This window comes from Schistocerca piceifrons, chromosome 6 (genome assembly GCF_021461385.2).
Source record: "Schistocerca piceifrons isolate TAMUIC-IGC-003096 chromosome 6, iqSchPice1.1, whole genome shotgun sequence".
Taxonomy (NCBI): domain Eukaryota; kingdom Metazoa; phylum Arthropoda; class Insecta; order Orthoptera; family Acrididae; genus Schistocerca; species Schistocerca piceifrons.
Genome location: NC_060143.1, coordinates 197160669 through 197178190, shown reverse-complemented (window position 1 = coordinate 197178190; position 17522 = coordinate 197160669). Strand labels below are relative to the sequence as shown.

Genomic DNA, 17522 nt, shown 5'->3' with positions numbered 1-17522 from the left:
AGAAAATACTGGAGGACAAATTTGATCCTCCCTGACCAGTTTCTAGTGAACACTACAAATGGAACTGAATAGAATGTACATTTACCCCATAGGTTACACTAAAGGACCTTTTCCTCTTCTGCCATTAAAGTTGTCCAGGTGTCTTTTAGGTTAGGAGATGCTTCAAGATCCCATTAAAAAAAAACCGTATCATTTAAAACAGTAACCAGAATCAAATGAACAGCAAATTCAGAGTGTGAGAATCATAATTATTAGCTGCTGGAGCACTTACAGCAAACTCCCAGAAACCACATCTCTCTTAGAAAGTAGTCACATCCAAACCATATTAGGAGCTGCAAGCTGTTTGAAAACTGAAGAAGAGACAAAGGAAATTTTCAACAATATGTGGAACATAAATTGGAAGGACAGATTAGATTTCCTAAGAGGAGGAGTATTTAGAGCAACAAGCTTATGTATCAGATTTCATGAAGTCCAGAATGAATTTAACTACAAACTACCATGGATAAAGGTAAATGGGGTCGATGGACGTAGATGTTATTAACTGGATGTTTCTACAAACCATCACATTTAGACACAGTGGACATAGAGACATTCAAAGACAGCCTGAGTATATAATAGATTCTGGTGAAAGATCTATCAGAAAACTCTTAGGAAATTTTGGCCATACGTTACATCTATGAATTGGTCCCGATTTCTATTCGGTCTCTTATGAATCCAGCTGATGTTGAAACTGAAGACAGAAAGCATAAATATTTCATTATGCATTTAAAAATGTATTCACAAATGTGGATACTTCTCTACCAATGCTTCACCACTGCACACACAAATGAACAAAACTGAAACGAGCATCCTTGGTACCAAACAACAACTGAGGCTAATCTGAGTGGATAAGGTACCAGGTATTCTTTTTGATTTTACACTAAATACTCTGTGAAGTGTCATATCTTTCAAGAATATTTGTCATGGTGAATAGTTCCTTGTTCTCATGACTGGAGAAGAGAGCTGGTGATTGCTCTTGTGGCACTGATAGGTCATATCGACCATGAATAACATAATCTTTGGGACTCAGATGGCTCATCAGAGTCGCCATGTTAATTCAGTCTGTTCTTGTACCTTTTACTGTGTGCACGTGTATGATCATTGTCAAAACATATTTATGTGCAGATAAGGGGAAAGTTTATTCCGTACACGCTACTCGTATCTTGTTCCCATACTGGTGACCCTGAAGTTTCTATGTCTTCCGCGACTGCCGTGCCGGGTGTTGTAAATCAACAGGTTATGTGCACGCCGCCATGGCCACCTCATCCAACGCTTTTTTCAAAGATTTGGAAGCACAACAACGATCGCAGGACCTCTTCATTCCTTTGCCAATGACCGGTTCTACATTAATTCACAGTGTTTCGCGATCTCCAGCCATGTTACTCTACAATGTCGCTCTACAATGGTCGAGTGCCAAACCGCTAACACAAACAGTGGACTCGGGTTTCGTGTTGCCAGACTACACTCACCAACATGTGAAGTGTGAAGTGCATAATATTCAGAACTGTGTACCTACCGATCGATCATATAATGCTCAAAGCGATCTACATTTGCACAGATACTTTGACTCCCAACGGGCTGCAACAACAGTTACTGTTGCGTCGTGTGCAGTGCCGCCATTATTGCAAAATGCACCCGGCCACTATCAAATGCAACCTGTTCCGGTTTTGCCTCATTGGCAAACTAATCATTCTAGTGCGCACATTTCTCCATGCTCACTCCCCAAACTGGTTGCTCAAGTTTTCGACCATGTTGGTTCACGCGCATCATTCGGTGTTTTGCCTTCCAATGGCGTCTTACCACAGCGATGTGACTTCTCACAAGTTCCACCGGTCAGTTATAGCGCGACCTCACGGGGCGTGTTTTTAACCTGCACGGAGAACTTAAACTTTGGTCATACGAGTTACCGACCCCACCCCCTGCTCACCACCGCACTCACAGGGGGGGGCCGGTTCTGGCGGGGAATCGTCACTCTCGACGACTGAGTTCTCATTCAACTCACAGACACTGCGGCCTCGCTACCCAACGACCAGTTAAATGTCAGTGTTGTGCATAGCCTCACCCTCCCTTGTGAGTGCGACCCGACGACAATTCACGCCTTCATCTCATCTCACTGGACGGCTCGATTAGCATCCTGGCATGTCACAACTACACCCAGCCATCCGCCATTCCGCCCGCCTGCTCTCGGGCTGGCCGCCGCATCGCCTGTCCTCGCTGGCCGAACAACTTTGAGGCGGACCTGCCTCCGGTCGCAACGCCTCCGCACCCCACCCAGGTCAAGGTGGAGATCCCGGTTGTGCGTCTACCATCTCGTACGATCACCAACAACGACGATGCCCACATGGTCTTCCCTCAAGACTCATCCGCGATACTCCGTACTGCCCAGGGGACGGGGAGGGGAGTGAGGGTGGGGGGGGGGGTGGGGGGGTGGAGGGGTGAAGGGAGGTGGCTGTGTGGCGTCGATAGGTCATATTGACCATGATGAATAACATAATCTTTGGGACTCAGATTGCTCGTCAGAGCCATCATGTTAATTCAGTATGTTCTTGCACCTTGTACTATGTGCATGTGTGTGATCATTGTCGAAATATATGTATGTGCAGATATAAATGGGGACAATTTATTCCATACACCGCTACTCATATCCTGTTCCCATACACTGTTTACAATAAGGATAATACAACAAATGCAGACAATTACATATCAATAACATCCATCCACTATAGGATTCTCGAGAATATTTTAGCTCACACTTGGTGAGCAAATGACACTAGAAATATGATCAATAAAGATAGTGGTAAGGAAAGTGGCCCTGATTGTATGGGGTATACATATCTCCTGCAAGTATAAATGATAATTTCTTACATAATATGGAAAAATGTTGATAGTGCACAAAGGAAATGTAGCAAGATAGGAATTATTTCAGCTGGCTTTTTAATACAGACTCTTAAACTACACAAAAGATTGTGAACAACTGCATGGTATTCTGTGAAAACACAATTTGTTATACAGAAGATTCATGGACCAACTAGACTAAGAAAAGACAGCTCTACCTGAACACATTCTATCTATGTCACTTTAGGTAACTGTAGAGTTACTAAATAAACAGACACCTTGTAACGCCGGAAATGCATATCCTCCTATTTCCATCTATTGTACTATCATTTTTTTTCCTTATTTTGTTGCCTGAATATATGACATTTCTGTGCCTTTATATATTGTAATTGTTTTACTATTTGTATATATATATATTTATGCATCTATGTCGATGTATAATTGGTTGGTTTTGTAAATATTATTTGTATTTTACGCTGGGTCTAGCCTAGCGAAAACTATGCTGTCGAACGAATACATCGATAGGTCGTGTGGAGAACCAAAGTGTTTAGGATCTTTGGTAGTGTGAACTCTGCCGCGTGGAGCACGGGCAGAGCAGAGAAAGTCTGGCTGGAGGAGGGCAGTGGAGCAGGTGTGTTGTGTGATGCTCCCGTGAGTTGCCGCACTTTCAGGGTTTGGCAGCATGTAATTGCGCTCCACTTCCTATGTTAGTTTCTAACATGGTGTCGCGGACGGGAAGCGTTAGCTGGCACGCATCAAGAGCCCGTTTCGGCTGGAGACCGTGTCGAGAAGAAAGCGTGCCAACATCCAGCTTCTGCAACAGCTACGGTCGACAATGAGTGATTGTCCCCACCTCCTCGACCGACGACTTTAAACCTTCAATCAACCAACAAGGAAGACTGGAAACACGTAAAATTTTAGAACTGTATGGCAGACCTCAGCTTTTCAAACTGTCCAATCTGTCTCACAAATTACAGCAACGTAGCATGAAACTTTGTTGCTCATTGTCCCAATTGCAGTACCAAGCAGGGTCCCTTCCTTTTCCGGAATGAACCCGAGTGTCGTTGAAATTCATACGCCAGCATTAAAGTAATATCATTCCATTTCACTGCTTTAATTGCAAAGTTCAGTTAAAGTATTCATAGCTTGCTACAATATTTAGATTACACAAGCACAAATTAAGAGTGCGAGTTTTGTTACCATATTTTAGCTCACCTGTGACTGCAGCTCAGCTTGGTACGTACTAAATTTTACTATTGTTAATTGTTCAAAATCATTTAATTCAAGTTCAAAGTTAAATCTCTTATTTCTAAATTGCGTAGATTCAAGTAGCTTTTGAAATGATTACTGAGGTAGTCCAAGACTAACCTTATTTTACTGAATTTCTTAGTGCTTCAGAAACAAAGCTCACTATTAATTTCAGTCACTAAATTAACTTTCAGTTTTCCGGTTTTATTAATTCTTTTGCAAAATTAAGTCAGAGTGTAGCGAAATTTATTACTTCTGACAAACCACCAGTTTTCACACAACACGTGTCAATCTTCAGTTGCCACACTTTTAGTGCTAATTATATGTGCATTAATCTTTCATTTTCAGTTATTATAGTAGTTGTCCATAGGACTGGCGACCGTAATTTCCCCAAATCTCAAATATCTAATTAACGACAATTAATTGTTAACATAACGACCGCACATTTACTTTTTTTATTAATTTTAGCCTTTTCTCAAAATTAATTTCCACCAGTTTCATTTGCATTTTTCCTTTCATTTAGATGTAAACCTTTCCTCCCTCTTTACCGACAGATTAACTTCAGAGACGATTGTTTTTCCCAAATTTCCATTAGGTACACGCGGTTTAATTTTTCACTGTCATTAAGGTCGATAAGTGAGGAGGAGGTTACACATGGTGACCTGGTGACAGGACAATCTTCGGATTTGAGGTTGTTCTGGACACGAATTTTGCTTTGTGCATATCGCATAACAAAGTACTGGTTACGAACAGTTCATTACGTCAACGAGAATGAGTAGTGTGAGGAATCCTAATTAGATTTGAGATTTGGCATTTATATTGAAAATTGGTAAAATGAGTGAAGGCAACAATTACCAGAATTTGGTAGACTTGGGTACGGAACAATCGGTCGAACAGTGGGAAACACACACCGCGGAACCCATTGTTCTGGGGCAGGCGGCTAACATGAGACGTGACCGCCGAAACGCAACAAAGAGCAGAAATGGAATTCTAAACTTTAGAAAATGTTTCGGAATCGGAAGCGAAATACAAATCTGTACCCCTAGATGACGAATATGGGGGAATATATATAGAGGAACCAGCTACGGAAGTAAAACCGTAGTTTCCGGGAATTTAACTGACTTATTGAATGTTTTGATTAATGAAATCAAGAGTCAATCGGCAGAAATTAAAGCTCAGTCTGAAAAAAATTGACAGGAAGCTAGACAACCAGAACAAAGCTATTAATGTTGTTAACAACAATGTTGGAGTTGTTAACACAAAAGTTGATAAAATCAAAGAAGATATTGTTATGATTAATACCGAAATAGGTAATCTTAAACAGGAAATGATAGGAGTTCAGGTGGAAATTGCGAGCATAAATACTCGTTTTGATTCCGAAATTAGCAGAATCGAGAAAAGTGTAGGAGAAGCAGTTGCTCCGATCATCGAGAATAAGGTGACAGAACAAATTCAATTAGTGAGAAAAGAGGATCAACAGAAGGTGGAAACTTTAAAGGCTTTAGTATCCGAAGTAGATACTAAAGTGAGGAAGCAGGCTAATACCGGCGAAGAGAAAAAAAGGGAAGTAGAAACGCTTGCAACAACCACTTGCCAAGTAATTACGAGAGTGTCGGAATTAGAAAAGAAACTTAACGAAAAACAGAGCTATGTGCCAATCTGTGCACATAGTTCAGAATTTTTGACGAAAGAGGAGCAGTTCAACCCCTTGAAAAAAGGCAGTATACACGCGACAGATTTCATTAAAAATTGTGAAAGAGTTTTACCCAGATCATGGACTAATGAGAGAAAAATTAATGCGGTTATTGATGTGTTGGCTGGTGATGCCAAGCATTGGGGCTTAAACCTCATCATTACGAACCTGACTTTTGACGAGTTTAAAAATTTGTTTCTGGCTGAATACTGGTCAGAGCAAAAACAACAAAGTGTCTGATGCGAATTTGTCGTATCGAGGCCTTTCGATGCGAATTCGCGCGGCTCGATGGAGGAGTTTTGTGAGGGCTGGATCCGCAAGTTGGAATATTTGCGTGACCGCCGCACGGAATCCGAAATAGTTTGGGAACTCTACAAGAAGCTTCCAAATGATACAAAACGCTACGTAGGAAACAATTACAGGACAATCAATGATTTCCTGGAAAGAGTTGAGGACGAGGACAATTGGCGCAATAATCGCGACAGTGGTAGAGGCCGTGGTAACAAAAACGGGTACCACAGCAACCACAACAATGATAACTATGGGGAATAATGCATACCGCAATCTTGGCAGCAATAACAATAGTGGTTTGGGCCGTAATGACAATCGGTACAATGCAAATAATAACAGGAATGACGGAAACCAGTATCATACTAGTGTGATATGGGCTTCGCAGAATAGTAATAACGCCAGAGGGTGTGACCAGCCGCCTCAGCAGTATCCGGGGAGCGTATCTGCTGGGACAAGACAGGGAAACCATTAGCCGCGCCGGTGAGGGGCCGACCGGGCGTGGAGAAATTTTAGCAGCCCAATAACAGTAGAAAACCGAGGTGTCGCCGTTATGAAAATTCCGTATGGAATAACCAACGGCGGGAGAGTGTGCCAGTGTTAGGAGAAAGGAGTGCGCCCACAAGTAGTAGATCAGCTGTAGACACGGCAGCAGAAAATACATTCACTGCCAGTGAGAACAATTTAAGCAGTGTTCCGGAAATCGATTATAAAGTGGCAGCTGTAACACCCACAGCGGAACTGGAGATTGAGTTTAAGAATGATTCGCAAGTGTTGAGAGAAGATCAGATGTCGGATAAAACGTCCGTCATCGAGCGTGGGGATGCAGAGAGGGATGAGGTCTGGTTAAGGCAGTTCGGTCGCTTATGTGACGAACTAAGAGATTATAGGGGCCCGTATGGGAGAAGTGTTTATGGGGAGCGCGTGCAGGATTTTCCGCGTCTCGTCCCGCAGAAAGATAGTGTTTGTGAAATGATAGAAAGTTCTGGCCCTAACCAGCAGACTTTACCAGAGATAGTTGATGTTAATGGGGAGCACGAACAAGATTCGTCGTGTTTCATACCGCAAGAGTTGGATGTTGAAGTAGTAACGGAAAGTTCTGGCCCTGACCGGCAGACTTTACCTAAAGTTATAGTGTTAGAAGTGGCCGACCCATCTGACGCAAAACTCCAGTTTAAACACTGCGAAAGTATTGAGGAGAAAGATTACGAGAATTTTAGTGATAGCCAGACACGATTGGTAGAAAAGCACGTAGATTACAGCGTGTTTGAGGTTAGAGCTGACGTTATACGATCAGACGGTAGCAGTGTGGGTTGCGCAGATCCAGAGGAAGTAATTGCAGATACTACTGGGCACATTCCTCCAGGTAGATTGGCAGATGAGACCAATCTGGCCAAAGAGGAAATCCTGTTAGATGACAGAAGCAAAAGTTTAGTGGAAGAGATAATCAAATTCCCTCCACGGATTGACATTGGTATTGGTGTGAAAAAAGATCGTTTGCGAGAAATAATGAAGCTAAAAGCCGATGTTTGCATACGTCGTCATGACGCTAAAGTGCGTTTTGCTAAGTTTGCAATCGGAGACTTAGTACTTGTAAAAGCTCATGAGAAATCGAGTAAGATAGACAATAAAATCTCTAAATTTAAGTTTGTTTATAATGGACCATATAAAGTCATTGGTATACCTCACACAAATGCTTATTGCTTAGAGTATCCAAGCTCTGGAAAACTATTAGATATACGGAACATTGTAGACTTGAAATTGTACCAATCTAGGATTGATTAATAACACAGAATGGGTAATTTGTACAGTATGTAAATATAGAGTATAAGATTTAACGATTTGCTAGATTGCCATGCTTTTGCCTGACAAAGAGGACATTAAAGAAGTTGTAATTAATAAGTAATTAATTTTGACTAAATGATTTAAGAGTTACTGATTATTAATCAATTTAAAAATTCAAGCTGCTAGTTTAAGTTTTCAGCTGAGTCACAGTAGATTAAGCCATGTAAATATGATTTTGTAACTAGCTGTAAGATTTCATAAACATGTGATTTACTAGTCATTGCCGATGTACTTAGACGCTGTTTTAAGTTTCAGGCTAGTACATGCGTGTGATGATGGACAGTGTCGAGTTATCCACTGTGATAGTGTTAATGGGCTCCTTGAGATTACTCGGGAGTGAGTTTTTCTGAAAGAATTCAGTGAAACGGACGTTCTGGAAATGCCGTTACACAGGGCGAGTGAGATCAAGCGTGCCGCACAGGCGGGCGCAACAATACTGGCGAGGCAGAGCCGCTGTCGGCATTCTTTGTACTTGCGGGTACGGAAGGCGGAGTTGTTTTTCTTCCCGGACAGCTGATGTGAAAGAATTCTGCTGTTAATATCTATGTTTTTGTCGATCTGCTGTATATTATTTTCTTGTTTAGCGATAAGTGGACTCTCATGACGAGAATATCAATTATGAAAAGGTTATATAAAATGCGTATTCTATGTAATTAATTATTAATTTGTGTATTTTAATATACCTGTTTTTTATGACCATGTTCTCTGGTTAATTTTGTAAATAGAATTCCATTTCTTGATACTGTAAGGAATTTTGAGGATTTTAGAATTGCGAAACCATTTTCTATGTTTTCTATGAATTTTAATATATTGTCAACCTGTCTTCTTTTGTGTAAGATGACAGAGTGGAATAAGATTAGGAGTGTCTCCACTCAATTATTATGGTCTAAAAATTGGTTTATGGTTAATCAGCCTAATGCTAAATTTTCTTGATGTTTTGAGCATATGCATTTCCACTGGGTTTTTTTTCCTTTTTGGGACATTTTCTGAGTCTGTTTAGGTTACACAAACATCCTCAGACAATGTGGGGCACGTGTAACACCGGAAATGCATATCCCCCTATTTCCATCTATTGTACTATCATTTTTTTTCCTTATTTTGTTACCTGAATATATGACATTTCTGTGCCTTTATATATTGTAATTGTTTTACTATTTGTGTGTGTATATATATATATATATATACATATATATATATATATATATATATATATATATATATATGTATATATCCCCAAACCACCTTCCCTACCCTCTGGCTCCTACCCTTGTAACCGCCCCCGGTGTAAAACCTGTCCCATGCACCCTCCCACCACCACCTACTCCAGTCCTGTAACCCGGAAGGTGTACACGATCAAAGGCAGAGCCACGTGTGAAAGCACCCACGTGATCTACCAACTGACCTGCCTATACTGTGACGCATTCTATGTGGGAATGACCAGCAACAAACTGTCCATTCGCATGAATGGACACAGGCAGACAGTGTTTGTTGGTAATGAGGATCACCCTGTGGCTAAACATGCCTTTGTGCACGGCCAGCACATCTTGGCACAGTGTTACACCGTCCGGGTTATCTGGATACTTCCCACTAACACCAACCTATCCTAGCCCCGGAGATGGGAACTTGCTCTTCAATATATCCTCTCTTCCCGTTATCCACCAGGCCTCAATCTCCGCTAATTTCAAGTTGCCGCCACTCATACCTCACCTGTCATTCAACAACATCTTTGCCTCTGCACTTCTGCCTCGACTGACATCTCTGCCCAAACTCTTTGTCTTTAAATATGTCTGCTTGTGTCTGTATATGTGTGGATGGATATGCTTGTGTGTGTGCGAGTGTATACCTGTCCTTTTTTCCCCCTAAGGTAAGTCTTTCTGCTCCCGGGATTGGAATGACTCCTTACCCTCTCCCTTAAAACCCACATCCTTTCGTCTTTCCCTCTCCTTCCCTCTTTCCTGATGAGGCAACAGTTTGTTGCGAAAGCTTGAATTTTGTGTGTATGTTTGTGTTTGTTTGTGTGTCTGTCGACCTGCCAGCACTTTCATTTGGTAAGTCACATCATCTTTGTTTTTAGATATATTTTTCCTACGTGGAATGTTTCCCTCTATTATAACCATATCATTAATTTGAACTCGACAATTACGTTTGTTATTGTCGCTGTTGCATTTCCAAATCTTTCCTGTCGTCTTATTTTCTCTTTCTGTTTTTACCAGTAGTCTCACTTTGAATTCACCTTCCCCTTTTTACCGTAACACAATTTTATCCCGCCTATATATACTCAATAATACGTAACCCACTTCCAAACCATAACCAAAAAAATTTTTATTTTCCGCTTTCAACACTACCGCTGCTATAAAATCCACCGTTTCTAGTTCATAAACAGCTGCTTTCACGTATTAAACAACCATTTCGGCTAGTTCTAATAACTTTCACTTTATTTCCACTTCTGTTTTTCGCACATCACTGATCATTTTTAGCCGCTCCCCACAGGTTTTAACGTCATTATTTCTTCGTCAGACAATTGTTAGCCCCATTTTCGTAATCTTTCACCACAACACCACTCCTTTTAATACATTTACACGTTTTTTCGCAATTTTCCCGAATTTCTCCGTCCTTTAACGTGTTTTAGCGGCAACACAACCACCTAACCTTCATGCACATCGCTGTCTACCAACCCAAGTTCACCACAGGATCAACTTAACCAACACTTTTTCGCCTTTTTTCATACCAGATCTCCAGTTACTTTCTAGTTCACCCTTATCTCTCCCCATATATTTTTATCTTTCATTTTCATTTCAACCTCATGTTACACTTTCCACCTTCTAATACCATGTCACCCTCACAACACCCCCACAACGACCCCATTAAGTTTTATTTACATTCCCTCCGCAAACATGCCTTCACCCTAGCCAGATTACGCTCGCATATTTTATTTTCTCAGGCTTGTCTGACATATGGCATAACCCCCAAAGGCCTCACACTTAAAGTTCCCATCTCTGGCTGCAACCCTTCTTTCCATCAGTCCCTATACCAGTTCCAAACTGAAAAAACCATTGCCCTCACCCACCTAATCCTTCACCTACACGTCAACTCAGTCAATGAACACACCCGTCAACTCCTATCCTTAATAAAAGTCCTCAATCTTTCCTCTCCCACATCCACACCGGCTATTCAGAGCATCCTCCTACAGGCCAACCGCAAATTAGAACAGCATGCCACCCTTCACCTCAAAAAACTATCCAATCTCCTGGTTTCCCACCTCCGGAAAGGTAACTCACTCACCCTTCACAATCTTTCCAGCAAACCTCAACCACCTCTCATTGCACACAAACCCAGTCTCTCCCATCTACTCAGTCTCCCACTTCCAGCTCCACTCCCTCCAAAACCTCAAAATTCCAATCAACACAATCTGGCACCACAACACGCTAATTCAGTAGTTAACCTTTCCTCCAAACCTCTCTCCCAATCTGAAACCTCTGTCCTATCCAAAGGCCTCACCTTCAGCCCCACTCCCAGATTCAACCAAACAGCCCTTGTCAAAGATTTACTGTCCTACACTCGTACTCTCTGCAGGAAGTATCACTTTGCCATGAAGAAAAATGATCCTAATCCTACCCCTAATGATCCAACTCCCCAAGACACTATCCAAACTGAACCCTGCGTGGAACAGTTCTGTCCTCTGTCACAGCGGGACCCACCTCCTCTTCCTCAAAATCACCCTCTCCAAACCTTCCAGGTATTTCTGACTTCCAGCCTTGCCTCTCAATCCTTCTTAAAAAACCTTAATCCTACTCCCAACATCACCACTGCTGAAGCCCAGGCTATCCGTGATCTGAAGGCTGACCGGTCCATCGTCATTCTTCTGGCGGACAAGGGTTCCACGACCGTGGTACTTGATCGTCGGGAGTATGTGGCTGAGGTGCTGCGTCAGCTTTCAGACAATACCACATACAAAGTTTGCCAAGGTAATCCCATTCCTGATGTCCAGGCGGAGCTTCAAGGAATCCTCAGAACCTTAGGCCCCCTACAAAACCTTTCACCTGACTCCATCAACCTCCTGACCCCACCGACACCCCGCACCTCTACCTTCTTCCTAAAATTCACAAACCCAATCATCCCGCCCGCCCCATTGTAGCTGGTTACCAAGCCCCCACAGAACGTATCTCTGCCTACGTAGATCAACACCTTCAACCCATCACATGCAGTCTCCCATCCTTCATCAAAGACACCAACCACTTTCTCGAACGCCTGGAATCCTTACCCAATCCGTTACCCCCAGAAACCATCCTTGTAACCATTGATGCCACTTCCTTATACACAAATATACCGCACGTCCAGGGCCTCGCTGCGATGGAGCACTTCCCTTCACGCCGATCACCTGCCACACTACCTAAAACCTCTTTCCTCATTACCTTAGCCAGCTTCATCCTGACCCACAACTTCTTCACTTCTGAAGGCCAGACATACCAACAATTAAAGGGAACAGCCATGGGTACCAGGATGGCCCCCTCGTACGCCAACCTATTCATGGGTCGCTTAGAGGAAGCCTTCTTGGTTACCCAAGCCTGCCAACCCAAAGTTTGGTACAGATTTATTGATGACATCTTCATGATCTGGACTCACAGTGAAGAAGAACTCCAGAATTTCCTCTCCAACCTCAACTCCTTTGGTTCCATCAGATTCACCTGGTCCTACTCCAAATCCCATGCCACTTTCCTTGATGTTGACCTCCACCTGTCCAATGGCCAGCTTCACACGTCCGTCCACATCAAACCCACCAACAAGCAACAGTACCTCCATTACGACAGCTGCCACCCATTCCACATCAAACGGTCCCTTCTCTACAGCCTAGGTCTTCATGGCAAACGAATCTGCTCCAGTCCGGAATCCCTGAAGCATTACACCAACAACCTGACAACAGCTTTCGCATCCTGCAACTACCTTCCCGACCTGGTACAGAAGCAAATAACCAGAGCCACTTCCTCATCCTCTCAAACCCGGAACCTCCCACAGAAGAACCACAAAAGTGCCCCACTTGTGACAGGATACTTTCCGGGACTGGATCAGATTCTGAATGTGGCTCTCCAGCAGGGATACGACTTCCTCAAATCCTGCCCTGAAATGAGATCCATCCTTCATGAAATCCTCCCCACTCCACCAAGAGTGTCTTTCCGCCATCCACCTAACCTTCGTAACCTCTTAGTTCATCCCTATGAAATCCCCAAATCACCTTCCCTACCCTCTGGCTCCTACCCTTGTAACCGCCCCCGGTGTAAAACCTGTCCCATGCACCCTCCCACCACCACCTACTCCAGTCCTGTAACACGGAAGGTGTACACGATCAAAGGCAGAGCCACGTGTGAAAGCACCCACATGATCTACCAACTGACCTGCCTACACTGTGACGCATTCTATGTGGGAATGACCAGCAACAAACTGTCCATTCGCATGAATGGACACAGGCAGACAGTGTTTGTTGGTAATGAGGATCACCCTGTGGCCAAACATGCCTTGGTGCACGGCCAGCACATCTTGGCACAGTGTTACACCGTCCGGGTTATCTGGATACTTCCCACTAACACCAACCTATCCGAACTCCGGAGATGGGAACTTTCTCTTCAATATATCCTCTCTTCCCGTTATCCACCAGGCCTCAATCTCCGCTAATTTCAAGTTGCCGCCACTCATACCTCACCTGTCATTCAACAACATCTTTGCCTCTGCACTTCTGCCTCGACTGACATCTCTGCCCAAACTCTTTTTCTTTAAATATGTCTGCTTGTGTCTGTATATGTGTGGATGGATATGTGTGTGTGTGTGCGCGCGCGAGTGTATACCCGTCCTTTTTTCCCTCTAAGGTAAGTCTTTCCGCTCCCGGGATTGGAATGACTCCTTACCCTCTCCCTTAAAACCCACATCCTTTCGTCTTTCCCTCTCCTTCCCTCTTTCCTGATGAGGCAGCAGTTTGTTGCGAAAGCTTGAATTTTGTGTGTATGTTTGTGTTTGTTTGTGTGTCTGTCGACCTACCAGCACTTTCCTTTGGTAAGTCACATCATCTTTGTTTTATAATATGAAAATGTCTGCTTGTGTCTGTGTATGTGCGGATGGATATGAGTCTGTATGCGAGTGTATACCTGTCCTTTTTTCCCCCTAAGGTAAGTCTTTCGGCTCCCGTGATTGGAATGACTCCTTACCCTCTCCCTTAAAACCCACACCCTTTCATCTTTCCCTCTCCTTCCCTCTTTCCTGATGAGGCAACAGTTTGTTGCGAAAGCTTGAATTTATTTTGTGTGTATGCTTGTGTGATATATATAGAGTTGCCGCACTTTCGGGGTTTGGCAGTGTGTGTGTGTGTGTGTGTCTATATATATATATATATATATATATATATATATATATATATATATATATATATATATATCTCTGCTCTGCCCAAGCTCCATATATATATATATGGTCTTTAAATATGTCTGCTTGTGTCTGTATGTGTGGATGGATATGTGCGAGTGTATACCTGTCCTTTTTTCCCCCTAAGGTAAGTCTTTCCGCTCCCGGGATTGGAATGGCTCCTTACCCTCTCCCTTAAAACCCACTTCCTTTCGTCTTCCCCTCTCCTTCCCTCTTTCCTGATGAGGCAACAGTTTGTTGCGAAAGCTTGAATTTTGTGTGTATGTTTGTGTTTGTTTGTGTGTCTATCGACCTGCCAGCGCTTTCGTTCGGTAAGTCACCTCATCTTTGATTTTTTATATATGGAGCTTGGGCAGAGCAGAGAGATCTGGCTGGAGGAGCGCAGTGGAGCAGGTGTGTTGTGTGATGCTCCCGTGAGTTGCCGCACTTTCGGGGTTTGGCAGCATGTAATTGTGCTCCACTTCCTATGTTAGTTTCTGACATGGTGTCGCGGACGGGAAGCGTTAGCTGGTACACATCAGGAGCCCGTTTTGGCTGGAGACCGTGTCGAGAAGAAGGCGTGGCAACATCCAGCTTCTGCAACAGCTACGGCCGACAATGAGTGATTGTCCCCACCTCCTCGACCGACGACTTCAAACCTTCAATCAACCAACAAGGAAGACTGGAAACACGTAAAGTTTTAGAACTGTATGGCAGACCTCAGCTTTTCAAACTGTCCAATCTGTCTCACAAATTACAGCAACGTAGCATGAACCTTTGTTGCTCATTGTCCCAATTGCAGTACCAAGCAGGGTCCCTTCCTTTTCCGGAATGAACCCAAGTGTCGTTGAAATTCATACGCCAGCATTAAAGTAATATCATCATTTCACTGCTTTAATTTCAAAGTTCAGTTAAAGTATTCATAGCTTGCTACAATATTTAGATTACACAAGCACAAATTAAGAGTGCGAGTTTTGTTACCATATTTTAGCTTACCTGTGACTGCAGCTCAGCTTGGTACGTACTAAATTTTACTATTGTTAATTGTTCAGAATCATTTAATTCAAGTTCAAAGTTAAATCTCTTATTTCTAAATTGCGTAGATTCAAGTAGCTTTTGAAATGATTACTGAGGTAGTCCAAGACTAACCTTATTTTACTGAATTTCTTAGTGCTTCAGACACAAAGCTCACTATTAATTTCAGTCACTAAATTAACTTTCAGTTTTCCGGTTTTATTAATTCTTTTGCGAAATTAAGTCAGAGTGTAGCGAAATTTATTACTTCTGACAAACATTCAGTTTTCACACAACACATGTCAACCTTCAGTTGCCACGCTTTTAGTGCTAATTATATGTGCATTAATCTTTCATTTTCAGTTATTATAATAGTTGTCCATAGGACTGGCGACCGTAATTTTCCCCAAATCCCAAATATCTAATTAACACCAATTAATTGTTAATGTAACGACCACACATTTACTTTTTTTATTAATTTTACCTTTTTCTCAAAATTAATTTCCACCAGTTTCATTTGCATTTTTCCTTTCATTTAGATGTAACCCTTTCCTCCCTCTTTACCGACAGGTTAACTTCGGTGACGATTGCTTTTCCCAAATTTCCATTAGGTACACGCGGTTTAATTTTTCACTGTCATTAAGGTCGATAAGTGAGGAGGAGGTTACAACCTCTGTAATCAACTTTATCAGAAAACTGAAACACTGAGTGTATTCAACTCACAAAACAGGCATATGATGAAAGAAAACAGACATGTAAATGAAAAATCTTTACAGAAGTTGGAGTCCTCATTGCAGTTGGAAACTTGGAATTCTGTATGGCATGCAGACAAGTAACAAACACTTAGGATACATTCTTTTTACATCCCAATATGACAAGTCAAATTACTTCCAAAAGGGAAAAAAAAATTAAACTAAGTAAGGCTGCTTTACACAGTAAAACAGCTGAAGAAGGAAATGTTTATAACTTGAAAAATGTATTGAAAAATGCATCGTTTAAGGTACCATGCCAGTCTGTAAACAGTGGTCAGTTTGAACATTTGCTATGATACTTATGTTAATTAAGTGGTGGCAAGTAGGTGTGCAAGATAATACTCATTTTTCATTTACTCTGACCTTTTCAGGACATACTGACACATGAAACACGGACATGCAACTGTTTCATTTCTAAAGAAGTGCTGTATGGTATGTGAGCAAAGTGTGATACATGTTTATGTGAAGCTTTGTTTTCCTTGTTCTCATTGTGATGAACTGATAGTCAAAACATTTTGTTTATTTATACATTTTCTATGAGTTGTAGTTCATTTTGAGTAATGACGTCCATATGTCAGATTTCAATTACGTTCCTGTAGTGTTAAAAATATGCAACTTTGATTCTTAGTTCCTACACACACCTTCCTTTGTTCAATGGTGTCTTTCAGCCCTAGACTTTTGATCAATTTGTTATTCCACGCCCTGTATAACAAGTTCTCAGAGACAATGTCTAGAGGTAGCAATGAAGCTTCTCAAATGTTATAAACACTTGCTTTGAGTACACAGCAAGTGTTTATAATGTTTTAGAAGCTTCATTGTACCTGTTGATATCGCTGGCCAGTATGACCTCTGGCACTAAACCCATTTCCCCATGGGTTGTCTAGCTGCAGGGCCACAGGCTCTTCTCTTCCACAGACATCAGTCTTCTGTTAAACAGCAAACACATAGCGGTACTGTGGCTGCGGACCATTTCTTCATATTTGGTCACATGCCCACACATGCCTACAGCATGTAGACAGGTCCTGCTCTGACAATTACACTGGCCACAATCTGGTGCCCATTGACCAGAGCCAACTTGCACTGAACACTGCACCCATGCCGCAGCGTGATCACTGGGCATCAGCTGCATTCTCGCCGCAGCACTATGCCAGGCTCCTGGAAAGAGCACCTTGTTCCTGATCTAACGCGCTATTATTGTTACCCATCTTGGTTATGCAATAAATTATTGCAGATTTATACCTGGAAACACTGTTTATTCCTTGTGCTCTTGCCATCACACAAGGACACAAAAGCTGGCAACAATGCAGTCTCATCAGCATTTCTTTACCATTGCTCCTGGACATGGCTGCGACTGAATCCATTACCGTCTCCCGCCGACATCCCATCTAACCCCCCCCCCCCCCAAACTTTTGGATGAGCCC

General features: G+C 42.4%; 1 protein-coding gene across 1 annotated transcript in view; it reads right to left on the bottom strand.

The window, feature by feature from the left end:
* The window catches only part of LOC124802658 (vacuolar protein sorting-associated protein 51 homolog), a 134336-nt gene that overhangs the window by 1189 nt on the left and 115625 nt on the right, over nucleotides 1-17522 (bottom strand). The gene's annotated exons all lie outside the window — the stretch shown is intronic.